The sequence below is a fragment of the Ambystoma mexicanum genome, chromosome 7p, assembly GCF_040938575.1.
Source record: "Ambystoma mexicanum isolate Mex_15411 chromosome 7p, UKY_AmexF1_1, whole genome shotgun sequence".
Lineage (NCBI taxonomy): Eukaryota > Metazoa > Chordata > Amphibia > Caudata > Ambystomatidae > Ambystoma > Ambystoma mexicanum.
The window spans coordinates 260,847,466-260,866,735 of NC_090939.1; positions in this window are offsets into that span (position 1 = coordinate 260,847,466).

Below are 19,270 nucleotides of genomic sequence, written 5' to 3' on the forward strand. Positions count from 1 at the left end.
TAAACTCAAATATACATTATACATTATTTAAACATTCTGAGATACAAAGAAACAAGATATATATATATATATATATATATATTAGGGGCGGTCGTGAGTCAGATATATACATTAGTGGATGGGTCTTACAGATTGGCTGATTTGAGATAGTTTATGTAGTTAGTTCTGAAGTTGAGGTAGGGTTGATCTTCTCTTATGGTATGTGGCAGGGAATTCCATAGTGAGGCAGCTTTGACAGGGAAGCTACAGCCACCCACCTTTGCAAGTTTAAATCTGGGGATAGTGAGACGGCTGGCGTTGGTAAATCTTGTGGGTCTAGGAGATGTTCTCCTGTGGAATCCGTCCGTGAGATAGCTAGAGGTTGCGTTATTTAGTGCTTTGTGGGTGATGGATGTGGTTTTGAGCAGGATTTTATTAGAGGTTGAAAAGCAATTATGATGCGCCTGATTATAGATATGTGAGATCTTCTGTCCACACCAAGTGCCGCTCTTAAGGCATTGTTTTGGAGGATTTGTATCCTCTGGATGATCGATTTATTGGCTCCAATATAGAGGGCATTGCAATAGTCGAGCCTCGATAGTATGATGGCTCTGGCTAGGATGATGCAATTCTCATTAATAAGGAAGAGTTTGCCTGTTCTGATGAGCTTACAAGTGTAGGCTGTGGCAGATGCCATAGCGTTCACTTGTTTGGTGAAGGAGAAGACGGAGTCAATCTAGAAGCCGAGGGTCTTTACCTCTTGCGCCACCTTGATGAGGTTGCCATCAATTAGGAAGGCAGAGTAGTCTTGATCTAATTTCTTGATGTTAGCGTAGATGCCCTGGACGATGAGTTCTGTTTTGTCATCATTCAGGAATAAACCATGGGTAGCCATCCATGCCTGGATGATGAGAGTTATCCAGGCAGGCGCAGAGTCTTATCTGGGACTTTACCCGTATTGTATGAGTCTGTTTATTGTGCCCGATGTAGTTCGGTTCAGTTTAGCAGGGAGGGCCTTGAGTCTCCTCAATAGCAGGTGGATGTTTCGTGCTCTCCCCCTTACTAACGCAGAGTGGCTGTGGTGCAGAGCTGTGGATCCCACACTATCGCCACTCAGGGATTGTCTGTGCGGTGCGGCTTGCGTATTGGCAAGGGGAGTGGGGTCCAGGGCCCTTCTAGACATTTTCATGCGTTAATAGTGGTGGGAGAGGTTGCTCAGTTGGTGTGGACACCGATTCTTTGTACCACTTAGTTGGGACACCGCAGGGAGCCCCCGCAGCAAGGTGCCACCGGTGGTTTAGAGCCCAGCTGGGGTAATTTGATGCTCTCTGGCCGATGCCGACCCTTCAGATGGGCCGAAAGTCCTGGGTGTCGGGGCTGTGTTGACATATGGACCCCGAGGGGCTTACAGGGGAGCCATTCATGAGCTGCCAACCCACCGCCTCCAGTTCGCGGCATGGCCCCGGTTCACTTGTTGTGGTGGGCCTCAGTGCTGGGTGGATCTTGTGGGGTGCCTGCTTCACTTCACTCCACCGAAGGGGACAGACATCCCTGACTGCAGGGCTCCGCACTCACTCTCACCGGGATGCCGTAGGGAAGCTGGACCTTGAAGCGGAGCTCGGCTCCCCCACTGGGACTCCGCTGGGGGGGCGAGGCAGCTTTTTTGGCGATGGGTAATCTTCCAGCACTGCAGGTCGCGCACTGGGTCCAGGCCGACCCTGTCATTGGTTTATGGCTCCTCCTTCTCGCGCTCTATGAGGAGCTCCAGGGTGAGGCGGACGCCATTTTCACCTGCTGTCAGCTGCCGGGGCGAACACACTTGGCTCATTGCTGGCAAAATCCTTGTTCTTGGTTGTCAAATCTTTGGCCGGGCATGCCTCACACCTTCCTCAGTCCATCTATGCATTTTTGGGATTTAACTCGGTGGAGGGCTGGCTGAAATCTTGTCGGCGGATCAGACAAGACGGGATCTTCTATGGAGCCATACTTGCGGCTTCGGCTCCTAAGCCAGCGTCCCCCCCCATCCCAGGGTCTCACATTTTTCTCAATGTCCTCAAATTCTTCTTTTGCATGAGATAGTGCAACCTCTGCTGTTATTTTCAGTGAGACTCGTGGTACGTTTACCATTTTGGGATTGCTAAAAATAATGCCAATACATTCAAGCTCTTGTTCTATGAAACTTTTGATCTGTTGTATTGTTTTTATCTGCTCTTCTTCTAAACCATATTTGGCTGCAATTTTCCTGTAACGGTTGTTGTAATGGTCCAGGTTCAACGCTGACAGGGGGGTGCAGGTATCAGTTGCGCAAGTAATGTGGTGACGAGGAGGGTGACATCGGGGGTGGGGACGTTATTGAATGGGGAGCTGCTTCCATAAGAGGACACAGAAGCAGGTGCAGTGCGAGAATTCCCATGATGGAACGCAACTAAGGGGTGGTGCTTTGGTCACAGTAAGGTGTAGTTGTGTAGAGCAGGCACTGGGTGTGGATGCAAGGGGCCCTTGGGGGTAACATGGTAGGGGGCTCTTGAACAATATGTGAACAGTGGAGATGTAATTTTCTTGTATCCCCATTTTAGGAAAGCATTTCTCACAGACAGCTCATAACAAAACAAGCTGCATGCCTTTGTGTGACAAGGAATATGTATTTCCTGAACATTTAACATAAACAGTTAGCAGAAATGTTGCACGGCTGAAGTTTCCCAGAATCCAGCCCTAGCAAGGTCACTCTAAGAGACACCTTTGAGGCCAATGAGCTAGACACCTGGGTGCACAACGAGAATTAGCGGAGAAATAGAATACAATTAATTAAACTCCAGCCATGGTGTGGCATAGTTTTTTGAGACTACACTTGGTAGCAAGGCATGACAAGGGAGCTGGGGGGCCAGAGCAATGGGGTAGGGATTATGGGTCTCATGACAGGGAGCCAATCAGCAGAGCGATGTTTTGGAGTTCCTTGTGTGCAACATTGTACCGTGTCCTCACTGATGTCTGCGGGGCACATCATTGGTCGGACTCTGTGTATATGTCTCACCCATTGCCATCTCAAGCCATTTTGTATATTGGGCATTGCCAACCAATGGCAAACAAGTGTTTTTGGCTAATCAGCACAATTACGTATTGAGAATTAGCCGATCAGCACAATTATGTCATTGGGGGGCGGTGTGGTAAGGTTTGTGACGTCACAAGGTGTGTTAATGTGATTTTGTTGCCAAATAAACATCTACCCACTCAGGGTCACTTAACATATATATGCTTACAGGGGACTGACGTAGTTACACCAATCAGCTTCTTTGACCTGCCCTAACAATGTAACTAAAATGTTGTATGATGATTTTGTAATTCGGGTATAAAATGTTTAGCTGCAGTGGTTGGCGTTGACAGCTCATTTCATTCAGTTCAGTTCCACAGGGCTGTCTGAACTGTGTTTCCTGTCTGTTTGGGTCCAATACATTTGTGTTACTTCTTGCTTGGTGCACGCTTCTTTTTGGATTAGTTTTTGTTCCTGTGATTACTTTTTACCAGAGGTCCCCTTGTATATTGTGGAGTCCGTTCCCTTGGCAAGCTGAGGGTATTCTTGCTGCACTCTTGGGAGTCGGGCTGAGACCAGTTCGAAGTGCACGAACAAGGAGGCCCAACAGACACGAGTTTGCAAAGATTTGCCTGGTCCCGAGCATCAAACCTTGGGGGAAGACTTAGCATCGAGAGGACTTAAGAATCTCTAGAGCATGCGCAGAAAATTAGAAATACTGTGGTATACTGTGTTGGCCGAGGTGGGAGGGCCGGTGCAAGAGTGCTGCTGTAAATAGTAGTCCTTAGTGGATGTTGAAGTAGCTTAGTGGCCCGAGCAGGAGGAGGGGCCAGGTAGCTGTATAGTAGAAGTAGATTAGTGGATAGTTAAAATAGTATGGGCCTGTGGAGATGGAAATTAAGTTTGTTAAGAATAAGTGGGCCGGCCTGTGGAGAGGGCTGTTGAGTGTGATAAGAATAATTGGATGGGCCTGTGGAGAAGGCCCTTGAGTGTTGTTTTGACGTGTTTGATGTGGATGGATGGTGTGAATTTGTGCAGGGAGTTTTGAGTGAGAGTATATGGGTGTGTGTATTTGGCCTGTTTTATAAAATTTTTGGGGACTTCTATAAGTGAACAAAGTATTTGGCTTTTTATATATACACATACATTGGGAGTAAAGCTAAATTGTAAAAGGGTAAGGGAAGGGGAAATCTCAACTGCAGTAAATGAGTCAGAGTGAACTAGAGGTTGGTGGATGGTGTTTAGTGGGATTAGGGGCACGCCCCTGGACCACTTATGTAATAAATTGCCCCAGTATCAAGATCACATTTTTAAATGCCACTTCCAGTAGGCAGAGGACACCGCTGAACAGTGTTTTCGAGAATGGCCAGGAAAAGGAATGATCGATAGTGACACAATAGAGAACATGTTTTCATATTTGTTGGTGACATCGAAAAATGCCAAACTGAAGACTAGGCAAAATATTTTAGGTCTATGGAAGCTCTATGAAGAGAAAACAGAGGTACCCGCCAAAGAAGTCGGGAGAGGTAGTGACACGGCAGTGCCACCCACCACACACCCCCTTCCTATGGGCTGTACCCTATGCTGAAACCTGCAGCGGGGTACACAGACCCATGGTGGGTGTCCCTAAGTAGCGCAAAGGCAGAAATAGGGAAGGTAAAGTCAGAGGCTAGGGTCACTACTACTGAAAGAACAGCTACCAGTAACAAGAAGTACTTGGCAGACTTAGAAAAAAGTACACAGCAGCAGTTAGAAACTGTGTTCAAGGAAGCCGAATATGTGATAGAGAAGATAGTCTGGAAAAAAGAGAAGCGAGGGCTGGCTGGAACACCAGGTGGTTGGACATCCAGGAATGTTATGTTTAAGTTTTATTTATTTATTTATTTTAATTCTTATTACACACCACATGCCCGTAGGCCTCAGGGCCTACAAAGAAACAGGACAAGACAAAAACAACATATAAAACGAGCTGAGAGAAGAAAAGAGGTCTCTCAAAAAATTACCCTAGGTTAAAAAGGTGAGTCTTTATAGCTCTCTTGAAAAGGGGATAATTTTGAACCTGTCATATGCCAGCCGGGAGTGCATTCCAAAGGAGGGGACCCTGGACGTCAAGAGTGGTGCCTCCAAATTCAGCTGTCTTAAATCTGGGGGGAACAAGAACTGTAGCAGTGGAGGAACGAAGGTTTCTACCAGTCGTCTTGATATTAATGCGTTCAGACAGATAGGTAGGACTGCTAAAGGACAAGCACTTGTGTGTCAACGTTAACACTTTATGTGTTATGTGATGTTTTACAGGAAGCCAACGTAGCTTCTTTCTAAATGTGGAAAAATGGGTTTGGCGAGCTTGATTAAAAATGGTACGCACGGCATTGTTCTGAGCCACCTGTAAAGATTGAATGTTAGCGGCAGAGGTGCTGGATAGTAGGCTGTTACAATAGTCCAGTCTGGAGTTTATGAATGCCGTGGACAGAAGAGCACAGTTTTCAGCTGTTATAAATGGACAGATGTAATTGATTCTCTTACTAATCAGTCCACAGCTGGACCTGATGTTAGAGACATGCGGTTTCATAGATAACTCATCATCCAGAAAAACTCCCAAGTAATGACATTGTCCGCGATTAAGAAGTTGGAATAATCTGTATCTAGTTTGTTCCGGGTGTTCTTAGAGGATACTATCATGAGCTTTGTTTTGTTATTATTCAGAGCCAGAGAGTTACATGCCATACAGTCCTGGATGGCTTTGTAGATGTTATTGATGGTTTCAACATCATTCTCATACAGGCTGCTGAGCTGGATGACAACCTGAGTGTCGTCTGCGTAGTTTGTTAGATAAGGAGTTAGTTAGATAAAGAGGCTCCGGAAGAGAAGAAGGGGAGCTCCGTGGGGTCTGAAGCAGACCACAAGTACACTGTCGAGGATGGAGGAGCAGGGCCTGGCAGGGGGGAGATTTGGGACAAAGGGAAATGGGACGAAGACAGAGAGAAGGGAAGAGAGGAGCAGACAGAAGAGAGAGAAGGAGAGAGGGAGAAAAAAATGAAAATAGATTGAGGGAGCAGTAGGGACTGGTCACAGACCCTCCAAAACAGGACCTCCAAAACACGATAGGTAGGATGACTAGCGCTGCAAAGGGTGTAGCTGCCCCCGCACCGCAAACACAGTTGCCCCTGTTATAGAAAGGTAGGGGAGAAGCGCAGTATATACCATGGAAGAGCATGGACAGAGATAATTTGATGTATATCTTGCCGTCCCTCACAGCAAGGGCAGGCAAGTGGATATATACTCTTGAGAAAGAGGCACTGGGGTAACCCTGGCGATTGGTGACGTGAAGAGCTTATTGGCAGCCATATTTGGCAAACAGGGGACAAAATATGTGAGCAGGCAGGATATGATGGAGTACAATTGAGTAGTAACTTACACAACGGTGCACCCTTTAGCAACTGCCAAGCACACGTGTGGAAAGTATTAAGGACTATGTACTGAGACACATCAGACATGGAGGCCATTTTGGCATGCAAAATAAAACCAGACCAGGACCCTACGGAATACATACAAGAGATACAGGAGATGTGGACATTAGAGTATTATAGACATGACAATCATGGGACATGAACATACCAATATATTACCAAATACTGGTCTGAGGTGTCAGGAAGGCATCAACAGTAAGACAGACAAAGTGACCACAGTTCAAGGGTGTTTATTGAATTTCAAAAAAAGGGTTTGCAAAACGCATATCTAATCCTAAATCTAAAGATGGGAGCAAGCAATGACCATCAAATAATAATAACGCAGTACTAGTGGTGTCTTGTCAAAATAAAAGGTCCTATACTAATAAACCTTTTGCCAATCCTTACTTCTAAATACAAATAGTGTTGAAAACAATGTTATGCAAAAATGCAAAAGAAAAGTGTTCAAGAAATGATATGTCAGGATATTCAGGCTGTTGGCCTCCTTTCCCCCATGTTTTCAGCACGGGCAAGGCAACACACTCGAGCTTAGCACAGTCTCTGGCTTCTTTAGCACGAAGGGGCAGTTGAAACATTAGCATCAGAGCCTTCCGTGCTCAAGTCTCTTTGCCTTTCAAAGTCTCTTCTTTTAGAGGGCCTGATGCAACAAACAAACAATATGTTATTTTCCTTTCAGGATTGCACATGCACTCAATTTCTCAGCTGATTCACTATTCACCTCTGATCCTCCTCCGCTGGGCTCAGATCCTCTTTAACACAATGCTTGTAGGATTTTCATGTATCCAATTTCTCCGGTGAGTCACGGTTCACCATGGATCCCCCATCGCCAGGCTCACATTTGTTTCAACACAATGTTCAATCAGTCTGACTCTGCCGGGTTCGGAGCAATTTTCATTTACTTTAACACAAAACTTGCTTTAACCAAAAGCTCTCAGCTGAACCTCCTTGTTTGGGCTTGGACCAAATTCATCTACTTTGTAATCAACTTTCTTTACTCTATTATGTATTTATTTATTTATTTATTGTCATTTATATAGCACCTGTACACTTAAACAAGCGTTTCAAAGCGCTCCAATGCAGGGAGGCAGAGTAGGTAAGCAAAACACAGTGACATTCTTAATAGCCATTGGAACATTCAGAACGGTCAAGTGTATTTGGAGGTACAACATAGAACAAAGAAAATAACTATACAGGCGTAGTACAACATATGACCTTATTATTGGACGTGTCATTTCAATAATGCAAGAGCTATACATAAAAAAACGGAGAGAGGGGGTGGATAGGGTAAGGATGAACAAGGCAATGAGTCCACCATAGGTGCCCGATGGCATTTTTGATAGAGATAAGTGCATGAGACAAGTAGGAGAGGAGGCGGGGGAGGCAGGAAGAGGAACACTAGGCACAACAAGGAGGCTGCAGATGTAGAAAGGAAAGTGGGGGTTGCTCCACTTCAACAGACCTGGCTACCTAGTTTGAAATTAAAACAGGGCACAATGCAATGCAGACAGGATGCAGTGATGTAAGAGGCACAACCATCTAAATTCAAATTAAAACAGGGCACAATGCAATGCAGACAGGATGCAGTGATGTAAGAGGCACAACCATCTATATTTGAATTAAAATAGGGCACAATACAATGCAGACAGATGCAGTGATGTAAGAGGCACAACCATAGAACTAAAACACAATGGCACAATGGGCACAATGCGACACTACGTTTAGTTGTAAACTAGTAGGAAAAGTTTGCTCATGCGCTCAACAGGGTGCGAGGGTGGAGGAGCCAAGTTCTTTCGGAAGCAGGGTGCTGCAGCTGCCGCATGGTGAGGTGGTGCACTGTGAAAAAAACTAAAGGATTTTCACTATACAGAAGCCTGGGGAGTAGGGTGGGGCACCTAGTGAGGAAATATGGTATCCCCTTCCCTTTTACACCTCGTCTGCATCCTATTATTCCGGAGTTACTGACTTTTCACCCCCCCACTTTTCTCATCAAACACTGAGACGAGGAGGAGCGAGATGGGAGGATGAGGATTACCAGCATAGAACCACAGACATAGAAAACAGATTCTCCTCTTTCTACAGTATACTGTCCCACTAACAAGGCCAGGCAAAGTCAGGCCTCCCTTTCCCTTCCCTTTTGAACATGATTAACACTCCCAGGAAGTATAAATGGCAGAGCAGAAGAGCACACTTGGAGTGAGTCCGAAAGGTGCAGGAGAGAAGGAGAAAGCCCTAGGGAGCTGCAGAGATACCGGGAGACCTGGAGGAGGAGAAAACAAAAACACCCAAACACTGGCCATGCTACCAGAGAGGAGATTGCAGTGTGGAGGAGGAAACTGTACTTCCAGAAGGCAAGTCCTGGAACAGCTGGGGTTGCCTGGTGGTAGCAACAGTTAACCCAGGTCTCTGAGGGACAGAGGGAGAGACCCTTACCTCCAACTAACATCCCCTTTTGGCTCCTGCAGCTCCCAATCACAGAAAATGCCATTTTGGGGAGCAATAAAGTGGCAGCAAAATTAGCCCAGTGCATATTGGGACTAGAAGTCCAAAAACCTTTTTTTTTTGTTGAAAGTGTGAACTTTGGAAGGAGGCTCGCGTCTGGCAGGTGGGAAGCTTTCTTGCTGAATTTTAAAAGGGGTCCAAGCCCTGCCGAGAGAGACCCTTGAGGAACATTGACTGTGCTGCAAAAGAGCAAGGCAAACTGCACGACGCTACAACTATCCCAGGGCGGCAGTTCAAGAGGAGGAGAAAAACAGTGCGAACCAAAGGGGTGACAAGGAGAAAAGCGACCTTGCCCTTTTCGACCCAGACCTATGAAGCCTCCATGAAAGGAATCCTAAAATACTGAACAATAGCCAGCATGTGTTGCAGCAGATGTAAACGGTACACAAAGCCCTTCTATACTGATAATAAGGGCAGGAAGAGACATTTGCTACCGTGGTACCGTCCTTAACTTCAGAGGTGAGAAAAGCCAGGCAGTTCATCACAGCTGGTGAGTTGAAGGGAGAACCAATAAGAAACCGAACTGTGCTGAACGAAAGTTGCAAATGGCAAATTAAAGGGAAAACCAGCTGCATAGGGGTCCAGCACCACGTGGGTGCTCACTCGATAGACTCTGGTTGATTCCCCATTGATGAAATTACTTTTCAAACTACTTTTCAGACGGTAAGTGGCACAGCGAGTAGAGCGCTCGCTTTGACATCCGTGCAGAGCCTGTTAACGCAGGTTCGAATCGCGGCGGGGCCAAACTCAGCCTTTCATCCTTCCCAGGTCGATAAATGAGCACCACACATTGTGGGTAATAATAAGCAGCGCTCAGATACCTGAGGGTTCGTAGCGCTATATAAATGCCTAATTATTATTATTATTATTACTGATACCAGAAGGCCATGGGAGAACCGCAAGGTAAAGGTCAAAGTGGTCATACAGGGGTCTAGCAAAACCCCCTGTACAGTCGAAAGTCTTTGACGAGCAAGTAATTGGGAAGCCAATGGAGACAAATCCCACATAGTGCAAAAGGAGAAATAACAGTGTGTTTGGCAAGCATGAACCCGACGGAGGGATGCTGACAGAACAGGGCAAAGCAGATGTCCCAATAAACATTGTGTTGACAAGAGTGAACCTGACAGAGGGATTTCCACAGTGGATCGTTTAAAAAGACACCAATGGAGAAAAGCCATCACCCAACAACTTGTGAATGCAGCACGGGAAATCTTGCTAATGAAAGCCATATTGAACCTGACAGAGGGAGGCTGACATTTGAGAGGGGTCTGAGCCCGTAATAGGGGGACCCAGAGGTGAAAACCATCGACCAACGTAACGAAATAGATGAACATTTGTGAATAAAAGCCATAATGAACCCAACAAAGGAAGGCTGCTATTCTCAAGGGTCTGCGCCCAGCAGAGGGAGATCCAAGGGTGAAAAGCCATCACCCAACGTACAGGCGGAAAGGAACATTTTGTTTCATTATTTTGAACCCATTAGGTCCTTGGAGGCAAGAGACTTTTTGGTAGAAAAGAGACATAACCACCGAAGATCCTCATACCTGAGAACGGAACTGTAGTCTCATTCTGGGAAAGCTCAAGAGTGTGCTACGCTCAGGAGTACCACCTTGTCCCATGCTTAAAATGTGGGGTAGGGAGACCCCAGGCTATAACATCCTGACTTATCACAATAGGCTCTTTTATTTGACAAGACACCACTAGAACTGCCTTATTATTATTTGATGGTCGTAGCTTGCTCCCGTCTTAGATTAGGCATTTTTCCAACCTACCTATACATTTTAATAAACACCCTTGAACTGTGATCACTTGTGTCTATCTTTACTGTTTCCACCATGAGTTCCTTATAGCACGAAGGATGGGGGTGGGCGGGTCACAAAGGCTGCATATGAGTTACAAACAGAGGGGGCATGGATGTGAAAACTTCATGATCAAAAAGTCACGAGGAGACAGGGTGACCTCGGAGTGCTGAATGACCACCAGAGCCTCTGAATCGGAGTGGAAAAGGCAAACTAGTCAGCTGCCACACAGTGCTCTTACCTTCGACAGAAGTAGGGGAGCACAACCCAGTTGCAGGACTAGGGACATGCTGGCCCATGAAAAGGCCTGCAGTCCCAGACAGGGCCAGACAGGGAGGGCCATGGCCCTTAGATGAGGCCCTTTGAGGGAGCCGGCAGTCGCCTGCCAGAGCCAGATGGGCAGATGATAATGTTCTAAAGGCTAGCCAATCACGGCAAGCCTCCTCCGTGGCCCGGAAAAATAAGAACAGCTGATCAGGTCGACAAGCGGGGCGGCCATTACTGCAGGTCCATCTGCGGCATGGGCTTCAATGTTGGGTGCACCTCTGTGTATAGATGGTGGTGGGAGGGAGCCACAGCAGGGCAGAGGGAACGGAGGGCTCACCCACCAGAGAGCAAGCTTTTAAATAGACGGCCCTTTAGGGGGCCAGCGGTCGCCTGCTGGCACCAGATGGGCAGGTGATAATGTTCTAGCGGCTAGCCAATCACGGCAAGCCTCCTCTGTGGCCCGGAAGAAAGAAGAACAGCTGATCAGGTCACCACGCGGGGCGACCATTACGGCAGGTCCATCGGTGGCATAGGAATCAATGGTGGGTGCACCTACGTGGGCAATTGGTGGTGGGAGGGAGCCACAGCAAGGCAGGTGGAAGAGAGGGCTCATCCACCAGAGAGCAAGCTTTTATATAGACGGCCCTTGAGGGGGCCAGTGGCTGACTGGTCCCAATCCCTGAAGATCCCTCACTCAGGTGATCCTCCCGCACTGGTCCACCCCCAGGAACTGGACGCAAAAGCGATGGCTGTGTCCTGGCCACCTGGATGACAGATCCCTGTGGACTAGCGAGTGAGACACCTTCAGGTTTCTCACATCGGCCTCCCCTCAGATGTGCAGACATTCCTAGAGAAGGTGGTTGGGATTGAGGTGAAGGGATGGCCAGAAATACATACCACCATAGTACACTTTTTCAAGAGGAAATAGGAAAGAGAGAAAGACACGGCAGACAATGCAATTAAGGCAGAGGCAAAATTGGTGCAAAAGAAATTAGCCAAGATATCCATGGAAAGGGCTATACTTACCAACATTGTCCAAGGACAGCTCGAAGTAGCCCCCTCCCAGCAAGGGGGGTTTCCTGTATGGGACATGCCACAGGTAGCGAGGAGTGTATCCACATCAAGTGGGGTTCCAGCAGCAGGGAGTGTATTCCCAACAGGGAGTGTATCAGCAACAGGGAAATTACTTGCAAGGGGGGGTATTACCCATAGATGAGATATTACCAACAGGGCTGAGGATGCCCACAGTGAGGTAGGGGGTTTGGATATCTAGTAGTGGGACCCAGATTTAGGGGACCATGTTTTCTATACGGGCAGAGGGAACACTGTGCAAGGATGTGCCAACACAGACAACAGCAGCAGTTTGGCTAAGGAGGGGTGGCAGGTATATGTTCACCCATGCAGCCACAACTGCAACCAATGCCACAGGTGCCGCCCATACAATCACAGATGCAGTCACTTCAACCACAAATGCCACCACAGCAGGTGCAGGTGCTCTACACACAGACAATAGAAACTGTAAGGCTCGCAGTTGCACAGATACCACATGTAAGCACACAGCAGTAGATGACAGTACCACAGAATGCCTTACAGGCTCAAACACAAATATACACGCAGGGGGAGAGCACATTGCTAGCTCAGAACACAGTATCGCACTACACAGGAGTTACCATTCTTGGAAGTAACTTGTTCCCATTCTCAGGACAAGGCCCAAAAGCCCAATAGGCCAGCCCACAGAAGACACTTGTGGTCCCAATCTTTTTAGTAACTTTTAGTAACTGAAGACGCTGATGAGGAACCCAACGTAACAGTGAAGATTGAACAAAACGGTGTCTAATTTTTGGTTGACACGGGAGCCACCAGATCCTGCATTAAGGAGGGTGTCTTTCTTCTGTAGGACATAGTAATGGACACACAGGGATTTTCTGGGGCCGTTTGTTACGCTCACCTGGTATCCACGGGGACGCCACGCAGCCCTAGTTGGATGTTATGTGACTCAAGCCCTCTTCCCAATCCCTGGGTAGTGCCTCAGACGGAAGTTGAGCCTGAAATACAGGAGGGCTTGATTCAAGACTTGGCTGTATTCGGTAGGGTGTCTTCCCACCTCCTTTGGATTCAAAACCTTCCCTTGGCCCTCTCCTCAACTTAATTCTTTAGAAAGTGTGCTCTCCATCCTGCTCTTCGTGGCAGGGGTGTGTAGTCTTGTGTGGGCGTGAGGGACCAAGTTGCTTCACTGGTGCGAGCCCCTTTTGATTGTCTTTAAGGTAGGTCTTGCTGCTTTACAGTTTTTGTATTCTAATTTGTTCTTTGCTTCCTTCCTCTTATTGTTATTAATGTCTTATTCCTTCTCTTTTACGTGTGCAAGAGATTCTGGCCTTTTCATGCGGGTTGGAGTTAAGCATGAGCTGGTAAAGGAAGGCGCGGTGTGCGCAAAGCTGTCCGGTAAGTAATATGCGATACGTGGCGCTGTTTTTCCTTATATATGCTAACCTGTGTCTTTTTCCTACCTTCGTAGGTCACGGTACTCTTCGCCGGTTGTAGTGATATTCCGGAGCGATGCTGACCAAGAGGCGACTAACCAGGTATGAATCTTGTGGTTTTAGCTGTTCGCGTGGATTTGTGAGTATGTGTCATGATGCCTGCCCCCGGAAGACCAGACCAGGCCCAGCAGCCCCGGAAGCAGGCATCATGCCACTTGGAGCATGCCCAAAAGCCCCAGTTAGGGGCTGTTTGGGTACAGTCCAGGCTCATTATTGATAATTTACCTGAAGCAGACCATGCTGCATACTCACCTGAGGCAGACCATGCTGCATGAAGACTCAAGCCAAATGAGGCTTAAAAGGGACTATTTTACTGAAGGGACTATTTTGTTACTTGGGTAGGGCTGTGGAAGAATACTTACCTGGATCTTCTTCCAAGGCTATTTAAACCACGCCCGGACAGCCACACGTGCTTCACGTTATTCTGCTTGCTGCAGCGTAACGCTCACCGTGTTTTCAGCAGCTCCAGTCTTCAGCCACGCCCGCTTCAGCCCTGGACTCCTGAAACAAGAAGACAAAAAGGATAAAGGTTAGAACAGGAGTTTTAACTTTAATCCTTACCTGAATCCTGATCCATTTCGCCACGGAACTGAAAGACAGAAGTCTTTGAAGCATCGCTTCGCATTCCTACGGCGCCGCGCTGAACTCACCTGCTCGACGGTACTTCAGCATTCCATCACACTCTCTCCATCTCGCGGCCGCCCTCCAACACCTAAGGAGACAAAGACAGCAAGGTGAGCAAGGGGACTCTCTAAGGCCATACAAGCTACCCCCAAGGACTTACCTGATTTACCACGGGAGGTACTCACCTCATTTCGGGTCGGCGCAGTCAACTCTGCTTCATCGCCGTACCCCGGCCCCTAAGGGGAGAAAGCAAGGACAATACCAGTTACCCCCCACAAAACGTACCTGATTTACCACGGGGGTCTCACCTCATCTCGGGTCGGCACAGTCAACTCTGCTTCATCGCCGTACCCCGGCCCCTAAGGGGAAAAACACAATAGACTTACCTGAATCTTACCGAGTGTCATCTGGAAATCTTCGAGTGGATTAATCGGCAACTTGCAAGGAATCGGACAGAGTGAAGAGCAGACATTTGAACTCTTATGAACAATTGGACTTTAGAGTCAATACTGGAACTCACCAATTCCTCTATGCCAGTGAAGTAACTGGTCTTCAACGCGCCCCTGCGGTCGACGCAGGATGGAGAGCTCATCCTTCCAAACCATCAGGTGAGACTAAGGAGGGGACATCAAGAGTGATCAGTGGGAAGACAACGGGAGTGGGGAAGGTGGGTTGACACTCAATTCCACGGGTGGTTAATTCCTCTTCTCCTTTGCAGAAGAATATTCTTGCGAGCCAGACAAACTAGGCTGAGCGGGCCAGTCCAGTCAGTCATCTCGGCGCTACACATCACGCTGGTGGAAATAACAGCGGCCCAGTTCCGGTCAATGCCCCCGTGGGAACCAGGTGAGCGTAACAGTATGCACTCACTAATGCTGTTCTTCTCTCTCCTTTTCCGGTTGCAGCGCTCCGTAAAGCATGCGGTTTCCTGAAGATGGAGTTCGCTGGATCGATTGTCTCCAGGTAAGCAGAATCAGGAGCCGACGATGGGCTGAAGACAGGATGCTACTTGCAGGTAAGATTCCAATAACAAAGTTCTTTATCTCCCTGCAGGCACGCTGTTCCAAGAATAGCTGTCTCCAAAGAATGCTGAAGGCCCGACTGGACACGGTGAGCATTACGCTGCAAACAGCAGAATAACATGAAGGGTGTGGCTTAAATAGTCTTCAGGAAGTAGTCGAGGTAAAGTAGCCCCAGTCCAACCACACCCTAAACACTAGACTGCATAGCTCAGTTCTTAGTAACTGAGCTATGTGAGGCCTCCATGTTGACTGCAGCCCCAAAGAAAGTAGTCCAAGTTCAATAGTCCCAACTTAAAGGTGCTATCCATAATGACTATGAGCCTGGTGCCAAGAGAGTCTTGAATGAGGTTTTAAGGCCTTTGATGCCATAATGGAATCCCGAAACCCGGCCTTACCTGGCAAGCTGACTTGCCAGTGGTGGTCAGGGGTAGGAGTCATGACACTGTTGTAACAATTTCTATCACAGAAGATTCACCACTCGCAATAGGCACACAGCAAATAGTAGTGCTCCTGTTGTACTCAAAAGACTCTCCCGTCAACATACTAGGAAGAGACATGAAGTGCAAATTAAATAAAAATTTCATTTTCAGAGAAGGGTATACTATGCTCGATACCTGGTACCTTTTATGAGCGGGTTGCAGCCATCAAACAAGCATTTTGCATGCACTGCAGTTTAAGCGGGTCACCACGCCGCCCGAGGTATTCCTTTATGGGGTACAAGTATTGTTAGGGTGGGTACAGTGAAGAGTCAGGAATGAAACTCAGACAAAAGTCAGTCATGGTTGTGATTACAGACTTTTATTGAAAATAAAAGGGGTTGGGCAAATGCCTCTCTGACCCTTTCACAAGAGTAATTTCCCTACCAAAACCAAAAGCTACAGATCCATCTGTGTCAGGATGTCCAAGCGAAAGCTGTCTTGTGTCCAAAGTTTTATTCTGACCCTCACTCTATAAACTAACTCTAAGGTGCAAAGGAAAATGTCTTTAATCTTCGGTGGTTCAGAAAAAGTGTTTCTAATGGAAAAATAAATGGCTCCAACAAAAATTCTTCAAGGATAAAGGTCCTGAGTGCGAAGGGCTGAGGACACTGCTGTTTGCTGTGGCGAGCGTTCACATTGTTTGAATTGTTTGAAGAGAGAAGAGAAGAGAAGAGGAAGGAGAAGGAGAAGGAGAGGTGCGTGTGCCGTACCTTTAACAGCCTGCCTGCTGGTGTCACCTGACCCAGGCAGTTGGGTACTTGAGGCCGCCTCTTCCACCCTTGTGGCGCTAAGCCCTGAGTGCGAAGGGCTGAGGACACTGCTGTTTGCTGTGGCGAGCGTTCACATTGTTTGAATTGTTTGAAGAGAGAAGAGAAGAGAAGAGGAAGGAGAAGGAGAAGGAGAAGGAGAGGTGCGTGTGCCGTACCTTTAACAGCCTGCCTGCTGGTGTCACCTGACCCAGGCAGTTGGGTACTTGAGGCCGCCTCTTCCACCCTTGTGGCGCTAAGCCCTGAGTGCGAAGGGCTGAGGACACTGCTGTTTGCTGTGGCGAGCGTTCACATTGTTTGAATTGTTTGAAGAGAGAAGAGAAGAGAAGAGTAAGGAGAAGGAGAAGGAGAGGTGCGTGTGCCGTACCTTTAACAGCCTGCCTGCTGGTGTCACCTGACCCAGGCAGTTGGGTACTTGAGGCCGCCTCTTCCACCCTTGTGGCGCTAAGCCCTGAGTGCGAAGGGCTGAGGACACTGCTGTTTGCTGTGGCGAGCGTTCACATTGTTTGAATTGTTTGAAGAGAGAAGAGAAGAGAAGAGAAGAGGAAGGAGAAGGAGAAGGAGAGGTGCGTGTGCCGTACCTTTAACAGCCTGCCTGCTGGTGTCACCTGACCCAGGCAGTTGGGTACTTGAGGCCGCCTCTTCCACCCTTGTGGCGCTAAGCCCTGAGTGCGAAGGGCTGAGGACACTGCTGTTTGCTGTGGCGAGCGTTCACATTGTTTGAATTGTTTGAAGAGAGAAGAGAAGAGAAGAGGAAGGAGAAGGAGAAGGAGAGGTGCGTGTGCCGTACCTTTAACAGCCTGCCTGCTGGTGTCACCTGACCCAGGCAGTTGGGTACTTGAGGCCGCCTCTTCCACCCTTGTGGCGCTAAGCCCTGAGTGCGAAGGGCTGAGGACACTGCTGTTTGCTGTGGCGAGCGTTCACATTGTTTGAATTGTTTGAAGAGAGAAGAGAAGAGAAGAGGAAGGAGAAGGAGAGGTGCGTGTGCCGTACCTTTAACAGCCTGCCTGCTGGTGTCACCTGACCCAGGCAGTTGGGTACTTGAGGCCGCCTCTTCCACCCTTGTGGCGCTAAGCCCTGAGTGCGAAGGGCTGAGGACACTGCTGTTTGCTGTGGCGAGCGTTCACATTGTTTGAATTGTTTGAAGAGAGAAGAGAAGAGAAGAGAAGAGGAAGGAGAAGGAGAAGGAGAGGTGCGTGTGCCGTACCTTTAACAGCCTGCCTGCTGGTGTCACCTGACCCAGGCAGTTGGGTACTTGAGGCCGCCTCTTCCACCCTTGTGGCGCTAAGCCCTGAGTGCGAAGGGCTGAGGACACTGCTGTTTGCTGTGGCGAGCGTTCACATTGTTTGAATTGTTTGAAGAGAGAAGAGAAGAGAAGAGGAAGGAGAAGGAGAAGGAGAGGTGCGTGTGCCGTACCTTTAACAGCCTGCCTGCTGGTGTCACCTGACCCAGGCAGTTGGGTACTTGAGGCCGCCTCTTCCACCCTTGTGGCGCTAAGCCCTGAGTGCGAAGGGCTGAGGACACTGCTGTTTGCTGTGGCGAGCGTTCACATTGTTTGAATTGTTTGAAGAGAGAAGAGAAGAGAAGAGAAGAGAAGAGGAAGGAGAAGGAGAAGGAGAGGTGCGTGTGCCGTACCTTTAACAGCCTGCCTGCTGGTGTCACCTGACCCAGGCAGTTGGGTACTTGAGGCCGCCTCTTCCACCCTTGTGGCGCTAAGCCCTGAGTGCGAAGGGCTGAGGACACTGCTGTTTGCTGTGGCGAGCGTTCACATTGTTTGAATTGTTTGAAGAGAGAAGAGAAGAGAAGAGGAAGGAGAAGGAGAAGGAGAGGTGCGTGTGCCGTACCTTTAACAGCCTGCCTGCTGGTGTCACCTGACCCAGGCAGTTGGGTACTTGAGGCCGCCTCTTCCACCCTTGTGGCGCTAAGCCCTGAGTGCGAAGGGCTGAGGACACTGCTGTTTGCTGTGGCGAGCGTTCACATTGTTTGAATTGTTTGAAGAGAGAAGAGAAGAGAAGAGGAAGGAGAAGGAGAGGTGCGTGTGCCGTACCTTTAACAGCCTGCCTGCTGGTGTCACCTGACCCAGGCAGTTGGGTACTTGAGGCCGCCTCTTCCACCCTTGTGGCGCTAAGCCCTGAGTGCGAAGGGCTGAGGACACTGCTGTTTGCTGTGGCGAGCGTTCACATTGTTTGAATTGTTTGAAGAGAGAAGAGAAGAGAAGAGAAGAGGAAGGAGAAGGAGAAGGAGAGGTGCGTGTGCCGTACCTTTAACAGCCTGCCTGCTGGTGTCACCTGACCCAGGCAGTTGGGTACTTGAGGCCGCCTCTTCCACCCTTGTGGCGCTAAGCCCTGAGTGCGAAGGGCTGAGGACACTGCTGTTTGCTGTGGCGAGCGTTCACATTGTTTGAATTGTTTGAAGAGAGAAGAGAAGAGAAGAGGAAGGAGAAGGAGAAGGAGAGGTGCGTGTGCCGTACCTTTAACAGCCTGCCTGCTGGTGTCACCTGACCCAGGCAGTTGGGTACTTGAGGCCGCCTCTTCCACCCTTGTGGCGCTAAGCCCTGAGTGCGAAGGGCTGAGGACACTGCTGTTTGCTGTGGCGAGCGTTCACATTGTTTGAATTGTTTGAAGAGAGAAGAGAAGAGAAGAGGAAGGAGAAGGAGAAGGAGAGGTGCGTGTGCCGTACCTTTAACAGCCTGCCTGCTGGTGTCACCTGACCCAGGCAGTTGGGTACTTGAGGCCGCCTCTTCCACCCTTGTGGCGCTAAGCCCTGAGTGCGAAGGGCTGAGGACACTGCTGTTTGCTG